Here is a 23593-nt window from a genome sequence, read left to right as displayed (position 1 = left end):
GGTATATTTATATTTAAATGCTTTTGACAGATCTGAGGGCATAATATTGTCTAATTGCTTTTGGCACACAACACATCTAACAGCAGTAAGTTCCTCGGGTTAACTAAACATGCTGTGAAAAAGTCCTTCCCTGTTTTGCATTTACCACCTGATAATTCAAGTGGTTGTCCTGCAGCTTTTGTACCATGAGAAACTGAGAATAACCAGTCATTTCCAACTCATGTCTCCATGTTGTTTACGACTGCCAAAAGATTACATATCCACCCAATTGCTTCCCTCTATTATCTATAATAGCATCGGTCCTAGTTGCAGGAACAGGTTCTCTGGGAGACACTGAGCACATTGTCTGCTGCAGAGGATTAAGGACATTAGTTTCCAACTCAAAGCATATAATCACGTGGAATTACAGAATCATAAAATTGGGAGAGATTTGAAAAGACCCCATGGATGACAGCAGAACAGGTCATTATCTATGTTACCCCAGGCAGACATTTGCTTCATCTATTAACAAACCTGAATTTTCTATTCTGTGATTGAAGCCTATTACTTCTTACCCTATATGCCTACAAAGAAGAGCTCTTCCCTTCCTCTTTCCAGCAGCCATTTACACGTTTGCAAAATGTTGTTAAATATCCTTAGCAATCTCTTCTTTACCAAAGAACTCTAATTCCTGCAATCTTTGCTTTAGATTTTATTTTGACCCTGCTTATTCTTACTGTACTCATATCAAATTGTCTGGTTGATCCACATCTTTCAACTGCAGCTCCCAAAATCTGAACTATATCCCAGCTGAGACTGTACTAAGTAAGTACCAAAGAGATGGATCATTTCATAGGTCTCATGGGTGATGTATTCTGGTTTTGCATTGCAAGATGGTTTTGCCTTTTGAAGCAACAGAGCATTCCTGATTTAAATTCACCTTGTGAACCACAATAATTCCCAGTTCTTCTCTTACAGACCTATTTGTACTTATGCAGTTGATAATTTCTCAAGTGAAATACCTTGCATTTATCCCTTCTTCTTTTTTCAGGCTGTATCTCCAATTTGTCAACATCATTTTGGCTACCAAATACATCTTCTCTATTTCCTGACCCCTCAGAAAATCAGATCAGGACTGAACACTACTTGTAACAAAGTACATGGGGATGCAAAAACTTTCAGATTCTGCAAGAGTATGTTTTCAATTGAGCTACGAATCAGGATCTGAACTACCTTCAAAATAGTTCCCTCAGTATCACAGGTGCAGCTCATCCCTAATGAGGTTTCACAGAATAATTAAATCCAGACAGCTTGGGCAAACATCCAAATCTTCAGTTACTCACCTTAGCTGACAACTCTGGCAGATAGTTTGAAGTGTTGTAATTCCTAACACGAAAGGCGCATAATATCTGGGACCACTGACTGAATATTTGAGATACCTCTCATTGCTTTATCCACAGTAGGCGAAAATGGCATTAGATAAAACGCTGCAGTTAGAAAGGACTTTCTCATGTTCTTGTTATTTTAGGGAGCTCTGCTATTGGTACAATTACACCAACAGTTTTGCCATGTCACTTCTTTAAAATATCCCCTCAACTATTTTTGTGCAGTACCGATGACTAACTTAATGTCCTGCAACATATTTCTAACTCTTACTGAGTGAGGCCAGCACATAGGACACGGGTAGGCAGGATTATAGCATCTATTCTTGTCCTCGGACTTTATACAACTCTTGCAATATCCTTTAAACTATCCACAGTCCATATTCACCCTCTGTAAAATGGCATTAGTGAGAAGAACACAGAACTCCTGTTTCAGAAGTGGGATGGGCCTCCCAGGAGTGATGCATTGGCAGTTAATTTGGCAGCTCTGAAGGAGTAAAGATGGCATTTGCACTTACATTTGTGATAAATAGATTTTATTCCCACAACAACTCTGTTGTAAAATCAACCTCATTATACAGGTTTGGAACTGAAAAGCAAGAAAATTAGGCGAGCAAGGCTGAAATAGAATCCAGGTCCTGCACCCCAGCCCAGTGGCTTACACACTAAGACATCTCAAGTAAAATAAAACAATATAGATTTAAACATTTCTGGCATTTGCTAATCATCCTATAACTTTACCTAACACTTCTCTAACTTAGCTTATGGTGTGGAACTACTTTGACTTCTACAGCTTTACTCCTCATCTTAGAGCAGTATGCTTCTCACTTTAGAAAGTTGTTTTTCCATGTGAGATTTCCCAAATTCACTTGGGTTATCTGTTACATATCAGCCTCACAATGTGGGAGCTGCATGAGAAAACAGTATCCTCTACTCTGAGTATCAGCAACGTTCAGGGAAGTAAGCTGTGCCAGTGCACTAGAAGACAAAAAAATGAGGCACAAATAGCCTTGGCAGTTGGTTTGCTAAAGCAAGATCACTGGTACACAGCGCCATGCTAAGCTATCAAGCTCTTCTAACACAAGCCCATCCAGCAGAACCTGGGGACAGCACAGCTGTAGGTGCCTGTGTCACATGTAAAGTGCCAGCAAAACAAAAGGCAGGTGCCTGCAGATGCACCAGGCATGTAGGGGTAGCACAGAGCAGATCAGCAGAAGTAGATACACTGAGAGTGTCAGACAAGCATGTACGGCTGCATCCCAGGGCCTAGAAAGAAAACAGATGAATGCGCTTCAATGCTGTGCCTGGCTGCAAGGTTACCATGTGTGGAGTCGCATAGTTTTGCTCTGGGCACTAATGGCATAGACAATCTGAACACACAGCTAGCGTGGGTACTTCTAGCAACACGAAATCTAGCAACTCACTCTGGAAGGAGAATCATACACTTATTCAACTCACAGGGCATGCCAAAAACTGCAGGAACATCAAGGAATATCAATTTCTCATCCTCCAGGCCCTACTAGCAATGGCCTGGAGGATACATATTTGAAATGTCTCAGGGACACACACCCTAGAAGGAAAAAAAAAAAAAAGAGAGAGAGAAAAGAGAGCTTTGTTTATTGTCTACCTCTTTCAAAGGTAATGTTGGTCACAAAAACTTTGGTAGCATCCTAGCAACAATTTCAACAAAAAGTCCTGACTAAGTACAAAATTCACTCATGAGTGAGCACTGAGAATAATCATCTGAACTCTGTTAAAGCAGGATTTAAACCTGCATAGTTCTCAAGCCACAACACTGACAGAGTTTGAAGCTTTAGAGAGATCTTTGAGTTAAGCATCCATGTTTTAGGTACCATTTTTAAAAAGCAATATTGCAGGAAGGCTTTGAAAGACTACTAGCTATTTATGTATCTAAATTCCCAGGAATTTCCAGGCTGGAAAATTTCAGGGAAAAAAACCTCCATGCAAAAAAAATCAAGGACAAACTCTAGCACAAAACAGTTTTCAAGTGGGAATGAGCAGCACGCCCTTCCCAATCACGATATATCATCCCAGGCCTATAAGGTGTGAAGCTACAAGTCTCTGTGTATCTTAACTCACACAGAACAGACACTTTTAAAAAGTCATCTTTGGTTTAGTGGGAAATTTTGCACAGTTCAGTAGATTTTTAATTTTTCACACTCAAGTAACTACACTCCTACTGGAAATCAAAATATTAATGTACAATACCTTGCTGAGAGTGTACAAGCAACACAGGTCCTTCCCAGAGTATCAGCGGTGCTGGGCTTGGACTCATCTCAGCTAGCTGCTCCCCTCCCGCGTCTGTCTGCAGAGCTCTCACAGTTGGCCTTGCACAGACTGAGAGCTGAGCCCTGATTCATGATTTCAGGCTCCAGGCATGGAATGCAGCCATAGAAAATCCAGAACTATTTTTACCCCTGAGCAGCCGCAGCATTTCTGCCCCATAAAGACTTCTGAAGCTAATGCCTTACCCTAAACACACATACACCCTGAACCTAACCAGCTAAGATGCATGGTTCCCTGGCATTTAGTGTGGTTTTTAAACTGCGCAGTTGCTACCGACAGGACAAAGCAGCTCAGCCCCTGGCATTATTGTCAGCCCTCAGAAGTCAGACATTTGATCCCAGTTGTCAAAATTAGAAATTCTTCAGAAATGCTTTGCTCCAGGAAATAAGATTAGCTCAGAGCAATGACTGTCTATACAGTGTGTCTTGTACACCGCCCCCCCCCAGCCTGCATTTAACAAATATGTAATAACATCTTCAGCTAACTGACAGACTGCAGACACAAATAAAAATCACTACATGTTGAACAAAATCACTACATGTTTTAAGGAAAACCACAAGGCTAAGGCAAACAAAAAAAAATTCAGAAACAGACAGCAATGGCTTTTTATATAGAACATCCAGAAATATGGAATTGTCTTTAATAAATAATTAGCAACAAATCAGAGCTAGACACCTGAACTAATTTTTCAAGATTATACAGAGAATACTGACCACTAGAAACTTTTACAATTGTGCTGTCTTGAACATACAGGATTCTATGAGTATACTTTGGAAATAAAAAATGCCATCTAGTCTTATTGTGGAGGAACAAATAACAATAAAAAAGGACTAATCAGATTTTTGCATAATCAACTATAATTGACACAATATACAAGCACTTGGGCAGAGAACAGTCCACAAGCAAATGTGTAGTTGGACATCCATAAGAGGTCCAAATACCTAAGAACCAGCAGACTCACTGACTTAACTTGCTCATATGTTGCTTTAGACAATGAAAAATAACTGCAGGCATTTCTCAGAAATATGTGGTTAAAATACAAGAGGCACAATACAAAACTGACAGAACTACCGAAAACAGTCAATTATTAGTTCTTAACCTGTGGAAGCATGTGGAAGTTTAGGTAAGAATTAATAGCTCAGCAATATCACATCTTATATTAAAAAATGGTCCCTGCCATCTAGAGTTCAGGATGATGAAAGAGCATGCAAAGGGTGAGATTGCCAAGTTCATAGGAAGACAGTTACAATCACCATTAAGCAGCAGGTGCCATAACCTACTGAGCTCCTAGTGAGTTTTGGGGACAGCAACCACTATAAGTTCCCTTCAAAAGGCAGCTGCAATGGAACCTATAGTACATATGTATACCTACAGTAACCTTAACACTACATGCAACTTAAAGACAAATTCTTGACCAGATATACCCAAAGCTGTGGCAACTGGCACTCTGCGGATACTCCATTTATGAAAAAGTAACAGAATAATTACAAGAATATTTTTAATTTCACTCACAACTGAGTACCTGTAGCATCATGCAGGCTAAGTCTGGAGCTCTGAAGGATGTGGCCCTTTTAAGCAAGACCTTGTACTGAGAATCTATCATTTGCTCTTTCATACTCATGGACAGTCCCTTAAGAAAGTGTAGGGGGAGCAGAAGGAAAACAGCAATGAAGGAGATCCTTGGGTAATAAGCAAGCTACAGTGAGAGTCTGTAGAACAACATGAAACATACCTTAAGTGGGCCAGATCTGACATCAATGACCTAAAGCTCAGAAAAGGTGTTAAATAAAGGAGCAATACAAGCTTGTAATGTCTGGAAGGCTGAGCCACTTTAGCCTAGTGTTGTGGGAAATAAAGCAGAAGAAATGCTGTTGCTGTGAATTCGTGTCTGTATGAGAGATTATTCTCAGTGAACAGCCTTCTGCTATTTCTGCAATGAGCTGACTCTCTAGAAGTCCCTTTCATTTGCAGTGAAATCAAAAATCCCATCAATGACAAAAAGCCAAGAGAGTAAGTCTAGCTAACAAAAACCCTATGCAAGTAGCTTCACAGTTTCTATCACTTTTCACCTAAGAATTAGGAAGTACATGTTTTCTACCTGCCAAATTATTACCAGCTCAAGAACAGACAGTGCCTCAAATTATTGGCTCTCACAAATAAGAGAAAGTGTAAAAGACTGGTATAAAACTCGTTCCTTTCCGGCAGAATATTCAAGGTTCTCCTTGCATACTACCAAACAGAATTCAAAGGGAGAAAAAAAACCCTACAGTAATAAAAACCTGAGGCTGTCTGATAATATTCTGCTTTTAATACCTTATTCAGTAAGCTTCAAACTTGTTGAAAACCAGAAGGTGAAGAGCCAAGATAAGCTCCATGAATTTTTAACCAGGCTCCCTTGGAGACTGCCAACACCAGATAGGAAATTATTCACCATTCTCCCAGCTGAACTCACTGGTTCATACAGTGATGTTGAGGGATAGTGAGAGGAGTGTCTAAAGCTTGGAGTAGCAGTATGAGGCCATCTGTGAGGGGCTCAACATTTGCTGATTTGTTTCTAAATTAAGAGTTTAAAATATTTATTTACACACTTGCTTTTAAAAGCCAATCTTTCCCGCTCTGTTCTCAATTTTATGCCATATGGAAATGGCTAGGGGTCAATGGTCAAAAAGAAGAAAAAAACCCCAAAAACCTACACAAAGCACACAAATCATTTTTAGGTATCAAAAGAATAAATCACCAAAAGTAATGTACCAGTCACCATGACAATTTCCAAAGAGCTTTTAATATATAAGGAAGGAGAGGAAACAAATGAAAAAAATAGCAATTTAGGGTGTCAAATTCCAAGAAGTTTTAAAGTTTTTGTTCTCCCAGAAAATCCACACTACTCATCTCACTTTTGAGAATTAGCACCATGCAAGGCATCTTTTAAGACATTTTCAGGCATAATGAAGAAATTCCAAATCACTTTTTCATAAAGATCCTATATGCTATAGGAGAAGATCTATAATGAAACTATCAATCATTGGTGTTTAACAGTCCATGCAACTAAAGACCACCAGAAAAAAGAATCTGAAACCAATTAATCAATCCTATAGTTTCAGTTTTCAGGGAGAATGACAAATTATTATAAATAGTAGTTATAATGCAGAAACTCAGGGCATTTCCAGGTCTTTCTCTTACTCTTAAAGTAGTACAGCCAGGCTGTGGATCCTGCTTAAAACAGAAAGTGAGGACAATGACCCAAGAGCTGATATAATTGTTGCCACTTTCTAGCACCATTCTGAAAATGGAAAGAGAGGAAAGAGATTCCTAAAAAGGAGGTGTACTTCTAGCTTAGATCCCAAGCTAACTGCCTGATAAACCTTTTGCACTTGCATGCAGATAAAAGCAAACACAAAAAGACATCCACAAACATGCATTTGTCAGCAGCCTCAAGTGCTAGTTATCATAAATGGTTATCAACACTATCCATCCAAAACGTATATGCATGAGAGAGACAAACACCTGTACAGCTATCAAGAGCCAGGTTTGCAATCACAGTGCAAAACAGTGGCTAACTGCAGGCTTAATTTGTGTTCATGTCATTGCAACGCTATGCCCAGTGCCATAAGATGTCTTACCCACTTCACAAGGGTGAGATGTTTACAGAATCAACCCCACTCAGGAGGCAGATGCCAAGAACTGATGCAAATCCAGACTGCAAATAAGGAAAAGCTCAAGTTGTGATGTTTGCACTTACTCCTGTTTCAAAGAGCAAAACTGGAACCCTCTTCTTAGGGCTTGCACTGATGCAGCCATATTGCTCGATGGCTGCTAAGTACAGTCAGGATACTCAAGAATTATCATTATATGTCTTATTTCTTTTACCATTTCCTAAAGCATTTGCTCTGAGCTATTGTTGAAAAAGGATTCTGTGCTAATGTTGCTCTGACTCAGAACTGCCTTCCTTCATGAACTCAAGACCTTGCAACACAGCTACTTAATATATATAAATTATCTGAATGTATTGCCAAAAAGAGGTGTGACTACTGAAACTGAATGTGCCTGTAATATTAAGGGCACTCATTTTTGCGTACAAAAGAATTGCCTGTCAATGAAATGTGAGGGCGTGCATGTGGTGCTGTTGCCTATGTTAGCAGGAAAGTTTAATTCTACTCGCAACAGAAACACCAAATTCCCTACAACAATAAAATGTCAAATCAGCAACAGAAAATGCCAACATTTTAAATTCAGTACTGAAGCGCACCTCCCATGTGTTTACCTTTAATTTTGGCTTCTTCTATTGTTATATATTAGTTGTCAGACAATGCAAAATGCATCAAATCAGGAGTTTCTTTCAGAGATTTTTGTAGATAGTCCCCCCAAATTCTTAGATCACAGCTTCGTTTTTCCCTCTTCATTTCTTCCTTGTCCCCTCCCTTTATTTCACTCTCCTACATCAAGAGCTAAAATGTCAGCAACCTCTAAAAACACATATACAAATAGGGAACATCATAGTACCTACTGAAAAAAAATAATGATCCTCTGTTGCTACATTCATGTAACTATTCCTAGTCCAGTTCCTCAAAACGGGAATTGGGAGGAAATGAAGGACCAAATATGATCTTAAAAGACAGTAACATAAACATTCAGTATGTTAACTTTTCTAAATGAAATCACACACCTGGCATTCAACAGAAAAACAACAGAAAATTACTCTTGTTTGTCAGGTTATACAATTTTGAACAGTGCACGTTAAAAAATGCTATTTAGCTTGTATGACTTATGGCAGGTGCCTTCCTTACCATAAAGTCTCCTCTTACAACTAGCAGTGGCTATGCTAAAACATTTTTCAGCACTTCCAAGCTTTCCAGAGAGGAAGACTAAAAGACTTTATTTATTTACTTATTTATTTTGTGGGGGGGCTTTTTGTATTTATGAGAATCAGGCATTGATTCCAGCATTTCCATACTTCAACTGTTCCCGAAGTAAATCCAGTAGAATATTTCCTATTTACCCAGCACTGCCACACATCTGGGAGTCCTAACCATATCCAGTGTGCACAGTAAGTAGAGTAGCGTGCAGTCAGCCCAGTATTTTTCAGAGTAGGCTAGAAGACTGAGGACAGCTGTTACTGTGTTAACTCAAAGCTGCCACTTTTTTGAGGCTTATCAGCTATGCTTCTAAAACAGGACAGCTAACGCCCTCAGTTCTGACCAAAGGGTACCAAAATGGTAGCTGGTGCGAGATGCTCTTATCTAGGAAAGCTAAATGGTTTATGTACAGCATAGACATAGGGATCAATAACTGAAGCTGTGATCAAAGGAGACAGCTGAGCCTGGATTAATCACAGCAGGACATCTTTTATCTGACGGGTCAAATCTTGAAAGGGTATCTCTCCAAGGGCATAGGTTGCATGCCACCAGTTTCTCAGCAGCATGCAATGTAACACTTACTACCCAAGAAAGAAATTGGAGAGATATATCCAACATTCAGCAGGACTCTACAAAAGTCTGATCACCTGGAGGTGGAATTCAAGACAGATCCAACAGCAGTCAGTTTAGGTGATCAGATGGGCAGCTGCTACCTGAAGACACCAGGTCCCTGGAGAAGGGCAGCTAGTGGAAGAGACAGATATTGGAAGGAATACCTACAGGTTAATGGCACTGCACACACACACCACGGATACAAGGTGTGAAACCAGACATACACTGTAGCTAACAGCAAAACAGCAGCTTAAACGCTATTTATTCTGACATATTTATATATACATGCTCTTGTCTTCCAAGTGTTTCCCACCTGCATCAAAGTGTTCTTAGGAGACAATTTCTGAAAGTGTTTATATCACAATTACTTTCCACAAATTCCTTTTCCTGAAGTTCACTTGTGCCCAGAGAGTGTCTGTTCTCTAGGTGTATCAGCCAATACACTAAAACGTAACACCCTCCCTGTAAATCTTCCTCACGTAAGTCTTTAGACCACCAAAGCTACCAAAACACGATTACTAAGGTGTTAGTAGTAAACACTATTACTAACATAGGGATTCCAAAGGCTTTACATACCTCGCTTACTTATAAGCTTTAGAAAAGCCACTGACTAACAGCAATGAAATACACATCCAATTTCTTTAGCTGTGCAGTCATACACCTCTGCAAAAAAATACCTAATTTTCACAGGAGCACAGAAAATATTTTATTATGACTATTATTATGACTATTATTATTTCTTCATAAAGTAATCTACACAGAAGGCTATGGATTCAGAAATGCACTTCAGCATATACTTAACTAAGCAACCAAATAGCCCCACCTTATACACAACCCTGCAAACAAGAAGTGAGAAGCAGGAGCTCTGTGTTGCTGTCCTGATGAGGCGAGCCAAGGCTATGCCACATTTTTTCCTCAACTGAGACACCCAAAGATAAAAAGCAGATATTTCCTGATACACTGAGCAAATGGGAATTCTCCTCTAGACCAAATTGCCCTCTTTAGTATGAGATAAACAAGCAACCTCTAACAAGTATTAGCAGTCCACTATTTCTGGGGAGTCCCGCATACTCAACAACAGTTACAAAGATCATAATGCCACCATGGGTTCTGTGCAGTTCTTGGCCTCAGGAGAAATTAATTAGTCGTCGTCTTTTACTTCAGAATACACAAAAATGAAAGGAAATATTCCTGCAGGCCAACAGAACTTCCAAACATGCTTGTTTCTCCCTCCAATTACAAAGCCCATTAGAGATGTTCAGGCCCTGTTCTACAGAAATAAGAAACAGAATTGGCAATTAATGAAAGCTGGAGCCCCCAATGTTAAAGTTTCTGCTACTGAGCCAAGTTTCTGCTACAAACTGAAAGCAGAGCTACATGGAGGCAGGCACACTTTCCCACTGTGTGGATCATAAGTGAACAGCATTAGTTATTTTGCCATTTGGAATAAAATACTTCTGTGCATTTTCTTAACTACTGTTGTTCTATCATTACCACAGAGGCTGGTATTTAAATTTTTCCTGAGTCCCTTGGCATCTAATAAAGATCTGTCAAATGTAACTTCTTGCCCTGCTTCACTGTTCAGCATTAACCCATGCATGGTTGATTCCTTGTAAACACTAGTTTTTCCTAAAAGTAGTAATTTGCATTAAAGATGCATCATCGTGCTCAGTCTTCAAGCACTGTAGATTGGCACAACTCCAGCCACTTATGTGGAACGCCATGGATTGATCCCTGCTGAGGAGTCAGCCTGTGCATTTAAAGGCTATGAGGATTGTTAGACTCATACAGTTTGCATCACACCAGCAAGCAAACTTAGCAATCCACAGCCATATACTGGATCAAGTGTTTCTCAAGAGAGTTAGACACATACAAAGATGACAACAAATGAGCATGGGAGCAACGTCAAGGTGGTGAGTAAAGAATGTGAGTGGATTTCATAAACACCACCTACCTTTTCCTCTGGCACAGATAAAGACTCACTGTCAAGATTTTCTATTAAACCTTTACAACACTAAGATCTGAATGTGTTGGAAAGAACCCAATGCAATGCATTGGAAAATTGTTAAGCCATAATCATTTTAGCTAAGAACATCATATTTATGACAGCTCCACCATTTTCATTACAACTTTGGCAAACATGGAAAGCTTTTTACTCCCCATTTAACAGCTATTCTTGTCAAGGCCAGCACCACTATTAATACTACAGTATTAGAGGCGCTGGCTGCATTTTAATCAGAACTAGTCTCTCCTTTTTCATTTTAGGCAGAAGAAAAGTGTTGCAACCTACCGGTTTGTCTGGCTGCTGCTGCTGTGAGCGTAGAGGGCACCCATCTGCATCCACAAGGGCAGCACAAGAAAAAGGCAATTCTGTCGGTGGCATTTAATTCACAGATTTTCTCTCAAGGCAACAGAGTATCTAACCAGGTAAATGAATCTGGGGAAACCAAAAGGCAGACAATACCACAATCCCTGACTAATGTGATACATCTGCTGCAAAAAAGACCAGGCATTTAAGTGGTATTCGAGGTGATGCTGGCGCCCCACTTGCTGTAATTTTCTACCTGCAACTGCCATTTGAAGAGCATCTCGCAACCCAGAGATCCAGCTGACAAGCAGGCCACACAGTTCTAAGGTTTCCAGAGTCTGAGCTTTGTTAATCGCAGTAGAAAATTTAGTGTCAGGGTTGACACCTCCAGTATCCCTGCTGGGGACCCTTAAATGACAACATATGACTTCAGATCCATGCAGCGCACAAAAAGATGCTCCTGCATAGTAAACAAAACTCAACATTAATTATTTTAGAAGGAAGGAGGAAAGCTAACTGGAAGACCAGTTGTTCATTTCTGCCTAGCTAGAAATTATTTGTGACATTCACGTTTCAGGCATCAGATAAGTCATCTTTGTTTCAATTTGCCTCTATTTATTCCTTTGTTGTTCTTCTCAAATTCTTCAGTATCTCCTAGTAGCAACTTTGTAGTAATAAATCCATGGCTGATGTGCATACATCTCTTTAGCCTGCCTAGCACACACATAATGCAATACTACAAAGCTTAATAATACAATCAGTTTTAAGATTCCTAACTTGAAAAGATCCTCCACAACACGATATTAAGACTGGAAATATACTCCTCATTCTATAGTCAGAGACATTAGCAGCCATATGACTATGGTTACCCCACTATGTTCTCAGAATTGGCAACAGCTGATCCATACTACTTTTTTCTTGTCTTTTTTTCCCCAAACTACAATTCATGAAAATTCAAGCTTTCTCCCAGAAATTAATCTGCAATATTTACAGATACCTAGTTAACACAGGCATGCCTGTGTTAAGACAAGATTTCATGTAACCTGCAGCTCTTGCTATATGAGAGGCATCAGTTTTCAGATGCTGGGCTGCCTTTGTAAATGTTTTCAAGGAGATGCCTTTCCATCATCCTGGCATACTACAGTAGAGAGGGTTCTGATAACTATGCATTATCCCAAACAAGCAACAACGAGGAAAAGAAAGTATCAGAATCAAGACATAGCTAGAAAGGCATACATTGCCAAAGGGAAGGGAAAATATTCACCTCTGCTTCTGCTGCTTGCTTATGCCTTGCAATATATTCTGTGCAAACCTCTGTAAGGCAGGGGGAAAATAAAAAGAACTTTGAGACACCAAAAATAAACAATATGCCACATGAGAAAATTTCAAACAGGTCTGAACATATGCTTAAGTTTTCTTACCTGAATATTTTCACTGATGTGAAAAGTATTTAAAAATTATGGCCATTTGGACCCAGTCCTCTGTTTGAATTTCTGTATCAAATACTGCATTTCCAGCTCTGTTTGAGAATAACTGCAATGACAACCTTTGCCATGTCCTACAGCTGTGAACAGCTATAGCTTACACTGCAGGGTAGGGCAGAGGAGTCAATGCCTTCCTGCCTAATGCAGAGGGTGAAAGACACTAAAGGCCATGAGCTTTTATGAAGTGCCTTTATTCTGGAGACTTGCTTCACAGGCCAAATCCCTGACTTGAAAGCCTCTTTGGCAAAAATCCTGCTTTCTCCATAAGCTGAACCATAAAAATCCCAAATCAAAGGAATCGGGAAAAGATCATAGAATCATTTAGGTTGGGCAAGACCCTTAAGATCATCAAGTCCAACCATAAACCTAACACTGCCAAGTCCACCACCAAACCATGTCCCTAAGCACCACATCTACATGGCTTTTAAATACCTCCAAGGATGGTGACTCAAACACTTCCCTGGGCAGCCTGTTCCAGTGCTTTACAACACTTTCAGTGATGCCATTTTTCCTAATATCCAATCTAAACCTCCCCTGGCGCAATATGAGGCCATTTCCTCTTGTCCTATCGCTTGTTACTTGGGAGAAGAGACTGACACTGATCTGGCTACAACCTCCTGTCAGGTAGCTGTAGAGAGCGATAAGGTCTCCTCTCAGCCTCCTTTTCTCCAGGCTAAACAACCCCAGTTCCCTCAACCACTTTTCATAAGATTTGTGCTCCAGACCCTTGACCAGCTTCGTTGGTCATCTTTGGACACACTCCAGCACCTCAATGTCCTTCTTGTAGTGAGGGGCCCAAAACTGAACACAGTATTCAAGGTGCGGCCTTGACGATCACTTCCCTAGTCCTGCTGGCCACACTATTTTGAGTACAAGCCAAGACGCTGTTGGCTGCCTTGGCCACCTGGACATGCTGCCGGCTCACATTCAGCCTGCTGGCTCCCCTCCCTCAGGGAAACTTGGTCCCACTGCAGCCAGCTTGCCTGGTTTCTTTAATTTGAGTTTTCAGGCAACTTGCTTTCTTCAGTGCAGCAAGCTTTCCTAACCATAGGCCTTAGATATACATACACATATCACACAAAACAGAGAAAGGACCTGAAAAGCTGCAAGGGGAAACAGCAAGGCTTGAATGTCATTTTCCTTTCACAAGAGCATTCCTGAGCTTGTCTGGGGATTGAACTCTTGGTTTTACTATAAGAAGTTAGTTTTAGTGGTAAAAAAGTGCCATTTTTAAACAAACTGTGTCATCTGGCGCACTCAGTGGATGAGGGAAAGGCTGTGGATGTTGTTTACCTGAACTTTAGTAAAGCCTTTGACACCGTTTCCCACAGCATTCTCCTAGAGAAACTGGCTGCTGATGGCTTGGACAGGCTTACTCTTTGCTGGGTAAAAACCTGGCTAGATGACCGGGCTTAAAGAGTTGTGGTGAATGGAGTGAAATCCAGTTGGTGGCCGGTCACAAGTGGTGTTCCCCAGGGCTCAGTACTGGGGCCAGTTCTCTTTAATATCTTTATCAATGATCTGGACCAGGGGATCGAGTGCACCCTCAGTCAGTTTGCAGATGACACCAAGTTGGGTGGGAGTGTTGATCTGCTTGAGGGTAGGAAGGCTCTACAGATGGATCTGGACAGACTGGATCAATGGGCCAAGGTCAATTGTATGAGGTTCAACAAGGCTCAGTGCTGGGTCCTGCACTTGGGTCACAACAACCCCAACACAACACTACAGGCTTGGGGAAGAGAGGCTGGAAAGCTGCCTGGTGGAAAAGGACCTGGAGGTGGTCTCCAGGAGAAGCCAGTGCACCTTCAACTTCTGCTAAGCTAGTCCAGGTTAAGCACAATTTAGCTAACAGATTCCCAGCTCCAGCCATCTCTGAACAGGCAACACAAATCTCTAACTCATCAGGGTGCACAGGCTTCTTGCTCCACAAACATCACAGCAGAAGGGGCCACCCAGCAGGAAAAACATGAAGAATCAGGTTTCTCAGGAGACAAGCTTCCCATTTCTTTATTTCCACAAAAAGTCACTGATAATGCTGAAGAAAATAGTCAGAATTGTGCATGAAATACACCCTGGTATGTAATTAGCAAAGTGAGAGAAAGTATTCAAACCCAAACGTATTTAAATCAGCTCAGCCACCTCCAGCACTATTCCAGCAAGCAGTATGCAGAGCAAGGCCTGGCCTTCTTTTCAGCCTAGATGATTCAAGGTTTCCAATGTTTCTAGAAGTGCAAATTCCTCTTGACAGCCATAAATTCATTTAAAGAGTGATGACAATTAAAGAAACATAATCTGTCACACTGAAGGGTTTTATTTTATTTGATAATACGTTGATATATATACACACACAAAAATGAAAAGCATATTTTGACATTTAAAGCCATCCTAGCTTGTCTGTGCCACACAGCCCAAGCTGTCAGGAGAAATGTGGGAGTGCTGCAAAGTTTTTAGATAACAACAACTTCTAATTAAGAGATAAAGTTGAATTTTTACCAAATTAGAGCATGCACAGCTTCTCTCACACAAACATAAAAATGAAAAACATTTGGCTAGCACTCATTTTTCTGGCCAGTCACTTCCCCAAAGCTGCAACTGTGAACTGACTGCAGGCTTTTCTTCTCCAGAACAACAGTCTACTCTGGAGGCTATAGCACCAGTCTGAAATGAGGTGATTATGATTCAAACTCTGGCTGTGACACAAGCCACTTCTCTAACTTTGGATAAATCATTTATGTGTCACTTACTCTGCTTCCAATCTAATCTGTAAAGTCAGGATAATCCTATTTCTTTTTCTTACACTTTGGAAATAGGGTAGGATAGCTTGGATGCCAGAAATGATCTTGGGAAGCACATAGCTCTCTGGAGGCTAATTTCACCATACACAAAGAGTAACTGACATTTTTTGAAGCTGCCTGCACTTTTGTGGACTGTGATGCTCATTCTCCTCACCTGCTAAGACCATCATGAATGGATGGCTTTAATCTTAAGAATTATCAGTGTACATACTAATACCATTACCAAACTTGTATGAAACTTCTGTAGGAGGAAACTGCGGACCTTTCCTCCAAGGTACACTCTCTAAGGATACAAGATAGAGGAGGAACGTAGTTCTGTAATATGGATTAAAGACAATGCACTACAACTACATTTCTTAAACTGGAAGTATGACATACATGCCTGATGAGAGTATGGTAAGAGGAACATTTGAAAAGCATCAGGATAATCCCATGCTTGTACAGCTGCAAGAATATAACGGCTGGCAAGAGTACTTATCACCTGCCTGCCCCCTCCAGAAAGCATCTGCAGGACCCTATTTGCAAACAGCAGAGTAGGGCAGGTAAGTGCTCAGGTTGGCTTCCTTGCTGATACCGGTATTTATCACAGCTTTTAGAATTCAGAGTTGTCTGAAGCCACCTGAATACAGCAACACTTTTGTAAATCAGGAGCCACAGTCTAACCTGCAGACAATTATTTCATCCTATGGAAACTTCACAGAATTTTCAGAAGAGTTGATTTTCACCTCACAAACTCTGCAGCCGAGGAAACTTAGAAAAAGTCTGGTCAGTGATGACAGCATGTCAGGAAGTCTCCCCTTGTCTCTCTTTAAGCTAGCAGAAAGTAACAAAGCTTTCTTTTGTCAACCTTAGGTTGTCTCATTGCAAATTAGCTCTCATGAAAAGAGAAGCAGGACAAAATACCATGGAGGGATGGGGTGGATTTGTTTTTACAATGGCTTTTGTTCCATGCAGCAATATGGAAATGCAAGATAAGGGCTTCTGTTACCCAGAGGCTATGGGATACATCGCACACAGAGCACATGTGTAAGTCCCATTAAGGCTAACACAGGCACTGAGCATGCTCAGCAAGAGCAGATCAGAGTCACTGCATTTTCACAGTGGTGTTTATGGACAGGAAACACTTGCTATCTACTTGTCTTCCAACCACTTCAGGCACAGTCCATTACTACATTCACTTGGAGAAAATAAAATGGAACGAAAACCAAGTGCTAATTAGCTGAAACCATTCACATTATACCATCATTCAACACGTCCCCATCTGTATCAGCATTAATGCAATGCTGCAGTTGGCCCATCTGAACACAGCAAGCTGAATATATTAAAAGGTGATGAAAATTTTGGATAAATCTCTGCAAAACATACTTTAAAAAGGACAACTGCAACAAAATAAGTATCATCTAACTTGTACCAGTGATACTGCACAAAGGAGTGTAAAACTGGCTGAGAAGAACCAGGAGCATGTGTCTCCTGGGGCACAGGACAAGCATTCTCAGCTAAGGCACGAACACATGCCTAAGATACCAGAAAGGCATGGAATAATTCCTGGGTGGTTAAGAACTTCATGTGACATTTGCAGCAGCTCAGCCTATCCCATGCAATATTTGATGTGTGACATCAGGAAGACACTGTTCTCACCCTGCTTTAGCCCTCAGGATCTCATGTACATGTCCATCATGCCTTCCAAATGCCAGAATAAATGTCTTTTAAATGCACCCAGAGTTAGACGTACATTCACTTGAACAGATCACAAAAAGTAGTCAAACTTATAGGGCCAAGTTCTCATAAGATGTACATTGTAAACCACAGGTTACATGACTAGTCCAATGTGTCTCATTTACAGTTCAAGTCATTATTTTTCTTGTTCAAGGTATCATTCACTGATGATTGCATGAAAAGGGTCCTCCTCCTCTAACCAACTCTGTTTATGAGGGTGATTCTCTTCTTGTTCTTTGGACCTCCTCTGCAATCACCTTCTCCCCTTCTAGCTCTTCTCTCATAATACAAATAAAGTGCAAATATGCTTTAGTCCCCCTGAATCAAAAAAATTCACTCAATAGCCAATGTGACTATTAAGCAGGTATCCTTTATTGCAGCGCTGGGAGTCGCACCGGGATATTTCCATGAACGTGCGGTCTTGACGAGAAACAAATTGTTTGTGATTTATATTACAAAAGAGTTTACATATTCATTAGGTTTCCAATAAATTTAATACATATTCATTATTATTCGGGGAACTCATGAATATATGCTAATGTCCTGATACCCCTGCACAGTTTCTTTCTCAGGTGGTCGTCAGGGGTCGTCCTCCTCAAATCTTCCTCTTTCTCCTCTTCTTCAGTGTACAGAGTTGGGTGACCTCTTCTTCATTATCTCCGTTTTGCAAGCTCAGCAACCTTGTTATCCATCCTGCCCAGATGGTCCCAGGCTTGTTGGTATATTGGGCCTCCCTTTATCATGTTGCCTCAAACTTTGTGTCTTTTTCTAGTTCATACCTAAGGACTATTCCCTAATTTATGGCTTCTCTTATCCTGTTTCTGCATTCCAACTATTTTATTAATTGTTTTCTTTTGTACTGGAGCATGAGACACGCGAAGCCTGAGTTCGTGGGGCCCGACTCAAGTGTTGCCAAGTTATATTCTGGTTGGTTTTTTTAAAAATTCTTCTACGCTAATTAGATTCCCATTGCATGAAAAGGGTCTCCTCCTCTAACCAACTCTGTTTATGAGGGTGATCTCTTCTTGTTCTTGGACCTCCTCTGCAATCAACCTTCTCCCCTTCTAGCTCTTCTCTTCTTAATACAAATAAAGTGCAAATATGCTTTAGTCCCTCCCATCTTGAAAAACCCATGTCAAAACACATAAACCACTCCAATATCTCTACAATAATTACCTAGCATTCCTTTCAAACAAATCCAGCCTAGAAACATCTTGTTTATAGCCTCACAGTCAATGGGAACGACTTCTAACAATACCTTTACAACTTCTTAGCTAGGCCCTTCAGTAACTTTGGCCATGCTCCTGCTGTTGTGCTGTTTCTTTTCATGGCTTTGGAAATGCCATTCCCTGAATCCTTCTCCCAGTTCTCTGAGTGCTCCCTCTATTGAATTCTCCTCATGCTCCACTCCTTTCAGTTTTCTTCTGTAGTTCCACTGGCCTCTGTCCTTTTTGTTCCTTCTCTTTCCCTTCCACATTTCATCTTATTTGCAAACAGAAATTCTGCTATCCTGATGATTTACAAAGTGACAAACTTTCTGTTCAAATGGGAATCTCAGCTTGTTTTCTTATATTTTTATGTGCGTGTTTAGCAATTACCATGAACTCATCCTGGCTAGAGCATATATTTTAATTTTGTTCCCAAGACTCTCCTGCCTGTTATTTTCTTTCCTCATGACTTGTGAACAATAACAGCATCTTCCTGTTGCACCAGCCCATAACTTGAATATCACTTCATCTTGGAGCTTGCTCTTCATTCTTGTATCTAAGCTATACTTCAGTCTGGCAGGTGGTTTCCACATAGCATCACTAATAGTCCATCCATAGCATCCTCTCATCCGCAGAGATAAAACTCTCATGACAAATGCAATCTTGTTCCACAGCTATTTATCCAAAATGCTGCTTTAAAGGCTATTTTCCTAGACCATCCCTTTGGCAATGTTATTACTTTCTGTGCAAGCCTCTGCTCATTCCCTTCTTTCTTTCATATCAATAATAAGTTATGTATCATTGCTAAGTTTTCCACAGTTTACCCACAAGTCTCTCTCAACTCTTCTTCAACACCAAAAGATCAATTTCTACCTCTGTTGTAGTGCCAGGGATTTTATCAGCTCTAGTCCAGAGTCTGAAAATGCCTTACACCCCCTAGGTAGCTTCTGGCTTCACTGAATGCTGAGTGATGCGGAGACCAAGATTTTGTCTTACAAATAATTTTTTAAATCAGTGAAGTTATTTGCAGTATGTAAAGTTAAGCACGTGCCTCTGTCTACTTCAGAAATGGTTTGCTGGTTATGCAAGTACAACCCATCTTGGCACAACTGAAGCAGCTAATTCTATCACAGGCACAGCCTATAGCAATGACATTGTCTTTTGTTGGTATGATTTATGTTAGCGTGCAGAATTTAAAAAAAAGTCAAACAATTCTTTCAGCAAAAGCATTTCTGGCAATAGAAATGCAACTGTATTAAGGCTGCTATTAGTATAGAAAAGTTCTATACTAATAAGCAAACAAACAAATCACAACAAAACTCACTCAATCCAAGAAACCTTTCTGACAACCTCATCTAAGATTTTTCTAGGGCTGGGACTTGAGTATGAAAAAACCAGCCAAATTATAAAAACTAATACAAACATACATGTGTATGGTCTACATATATATGCAGATATATAGAGATCAATCTAAAAAAATGTAGTTTTTCTTGAAAAGTATTTACTTCTACTGCTGAAGTTGAAAAACTGACAGCCCAAGGAAAACAAATAAACATATAGCTTTAGACTGTAATTCTTCACACTACTGCAGAAACACGTGTAAATCAGGACATTAAAAGATACATCTACGATTAAAGGACCGCTTAGACATGACATCATTCTTTGGCTTCTCCTGAGACTGTCTGGAAGACTGATGATATCAATGCTTATTGCCAGAATTACTCTTACAGATACAGTACCAGTAATGGTGTATAAGTAATGGTGATGTAGAAGTGTCTAATTCATCAGTTAGCAGCATGAGATCTCTACAATGCCAAGGATATGCAAGAAGAAGTCACAGTGGTTGTATAGTATTCTAATGTTAAAAGTTTTAAACACAAAGTATTGTCATTGATGGAAGAAAAATACCAAACAATACTCACACTAAAAGTTTAGCTCTGTGTTGGTATGTAGGATGACTCTGCTTGTTTCTGTTATGTTATACTTATTTTACAGCACTGCATTGTTACTGATTTCATTAGAATTACGTTAGTATAAAACTTTTATAACATACTAAAAGGATGAGAATATATTTCTTTTTTCCTGGCTAAACTAAGAAATCATTGGGAGACAATAAATATGGACCATCTTGCTGTCATTTTTGCAGCTACTTTGAAAAAGCAGAGCTCCTCTTTAGAAGCACTTCCTCTGTCTAATAAAATCTTCAGTCTGCACATAAACCAGCGTAGCTGTTGAACTTGCAAGAAACATTTTGCATCTATGTACAAGGCAGTGGGAAGGGCAGAGAAACTACAGAATGACAGAGTACTGCTCTGAAACCAAAAGCATTGCTTGTACACTCTTCAAAGGAGCAGAAATCTGAGGTTTCTGGAAGCGAGACAATAATATAACTAAATGGAGATCAGCATCTCCTAAAGAGAACTCAGGAAACAGATGTTGCTGACAGCACATTCATAGCATTTGATGCTTTTTAATGAATGAGGACACGAGTGGCAAAGTATGTGTGCATTTCTATAGCATTGCTTTTCTGAGGGGCTTTGCAGTTACTTATTATCTGATATTTATCTTATTCCTACAGAGAAGCTCTACTTAATGTTAAAGTTGCTTTGTTCGTCTTTAATAGCATTTTTCACGTTCTTGAAAGGCTGGCAAATACACATTTATGTTCACTAAATACATATCTGTTTCTTTGCCTACATTAACAGAAAGTTTATCTATTCTTCCGTTCTTCCACAATTCATTGTAAATATTCAAGGATTCAACAATTACTATTCAGCCCTTAAGTCCAATAGACGCAAAAGGAGGGTACTCTACCCCACAGGAGTCTAGAAATAACACTGTATACTTCATAGAGGACCATTTTTCATTTCAGCAATTCACAAAGCTTTACAAACACCCATGAAGTTCCACGGCTCTGTTTATTGACATTTAAAGACAGAAGAAGAGAGTTACAACTGACTTACGGGAACAAGCCCTAGCTCTCAGCTTCTCAAGCAATGGATCAGACCAGCTCCTAGAAATTATTAGCTCCATTTATTCTGCAAAGCCCAATGCTGCTGCACGTTAGAAAAATCAAGAGGGATTTGTACAGTCTTGTGGGCCATACCCATTTTTAAGCCTCATGAAATTAAAGAACCTCCTTTATTTCACTGCAATTGCTTTATGTCTGCATAAAAACCATATCACTGAACTTTACATGCCTGTTCCTGGATTTGTAAGTACACTAGCAGCTGTAGATTGACACTCTTCCTCTAGGAATGTATGCTAAAGGCAGAAACCCCATGAGACAAATAAGCCAACAGGGGCTAACTTGTCTCTGGATAAATATATACATCCCATCCAGCAAAATGAGCTTATTCCTTTCCTAACTTTCACCCATACACCCCCATGCATATCTTTTTATTGCGACTGCTGAAATTCATGCTCTGCAACTGCCTCCTTTGCTCAGATCTCTCCTGTTAACGGTGGATAATAACAAGAGTACTGTTGTTCTTTACTCCCAAATCCAGCACCCTCCAGGCACATAATAGGAGAAAAATTTTGAAACGTGTCCCAGGGTCATCACCAGCAAGCACAGCATAACTAATTACAGTGATTAGACTAATGGCAGAAGATTATCTCATTGAAACAACAGGACATTTGTCACATCCAACCCATGGGGAAAGGTCCATTTCCTATCCCGTGGGCTGCTGTTTACCTGCCCTACACAGCTTGTGCCCTGGCACTTCCACCTGCAAACATTCCTGCAGCTGCTTCCTCGGCAGAGAAAACAGAAGAACCCCTGCTACGCCAGAGTGCTGTGAGACAGGCTGTTGAGTAGGTCCAACTGTCAGATGTGTTATCCGCAGTAAGGTGTTGAACCAGCATTTCCTCTAAAACTCCACGGAAGACCCGCTGAAGCCCCAGCAGGATACAGTACAATGCTGGCAAATGCAATTAAACATATTTGGTTCCTCTGCCACATGCTTCCCTGTACATTCCCTATATGCAGCTATCTTCCTGGCTCCTCTTGGGTGGCCATACTGCTTTCAAATGTTTCTTCTGTTCCAGGCAGTTCAGGTTCTATTTCTGCCTGAGCCCAGCCTTGCAACCTCCCAAAACATCCACTCCTCCTCCACTTTCTTTCCTTTTTTTTTTTTCACCATCTTGCTCCCATCCTCATTTCTTCCTTTACTCTACCTGCATCTCTCTGAATTTCTGACTTACCCCAGTTGTTCAACATGTCATGGGCTGTTTCATGCTCACCTGCTCCTTTGAAGTCAGACAATGGCTAAACTAAATATCTGTGTCTAAATTTCCTAATGCCCTCTGCCACTTAAATTAGTAGGAGAAATGCATGTTTGGTATTGGCAAGCTGCCCAAAGCTGGTAAGGCAGTTGTGTTCAAATCAAAACTATTGGGTTTGGTAAAGCTTCATCTGCCCTTTCAGCCACCTTTTTTTCTTACTGATATGCTGTGTCGACACACAGGTCCCTCTGGGATTTTCCTTCTTTCCTTGATGAATCTCAGCTTTCTGATGGTTTCTCATTTTCCCTGATAAAAATGACTGACCCAGTTTGTCCCACTGGGTAGTTTCCCATTCCAATGCATGACACTGCTCACAGCTTCCACATGAGCCCCAGTCCTTTGATGAAAGCCTGAGACCTGCTTTCAGCGCATCATTGCACTTAGTCGAATTTTTCCCATTTCTATAATAAATGCAAGTGCAACAGCTACAGAAGGCTTTTACGACTTTGCTTTGTAGTCTCACTTTAGCAGTGTGCTAACTTTGCATGTTTACACCATTTATTTTCTTCCAACCCAGCACGAAGAGTCATGAGCAAAAGTGAAATTATACGTTCCCAGAGGGACTTACTTTTGCTTATTACTTCCCTCTTTTAATGCATTTATTAGACCTGCTGAACTAACAGTGGCAGATGCAGGCAAAGAGAGAAAATTTTAATTTTGCA

General features: G+C 40.3%; 1 protein-coding gene across 13 annotated transcripts in view; it reads right to left on the bottom strand.

Moving 5' to 3' along the window:
- TSPAN4 (tetraspanin 4) overlaps positions 1-23593 on the bottom strand; it is a 468762-nt gene that overhangs the window by 257672 nt on the left and 187497 nt on the right. Inside the window, exon 1 of one of the 13 annotated variants that reach the window (XM_075754868.1) lies at positions 3591-3634. The exons of the other annotated variants lie outside the window; for them this stretch is intronic. The gene's annotated coding sequence lies outside the window, so the exon portion shown is untranslated. Of the gene's footprint in view, positions 1-3590; positions 3635-23593 lie in introns of those variants that run through there. 13 annotated transcript variants of the gene reach the window in all.

This window comes from Balearica regulorum, chromosome 5 (assembly GCF_011004875.1).
Source record: "Balearica regulorum gibbericeps isolate bBalReg1 chromosome 5, bBalReg1.pri, whole genome shotgun sequence".
Lineage (NCBI taxonomy): Eukaryota > Metazoa > Chordata > Aves > Gruiformes > Gruidae > Balearica > Balearica regulorum.
This window is presented reverse-complemented; position numbering and strand designations above follow the sequence as displayed.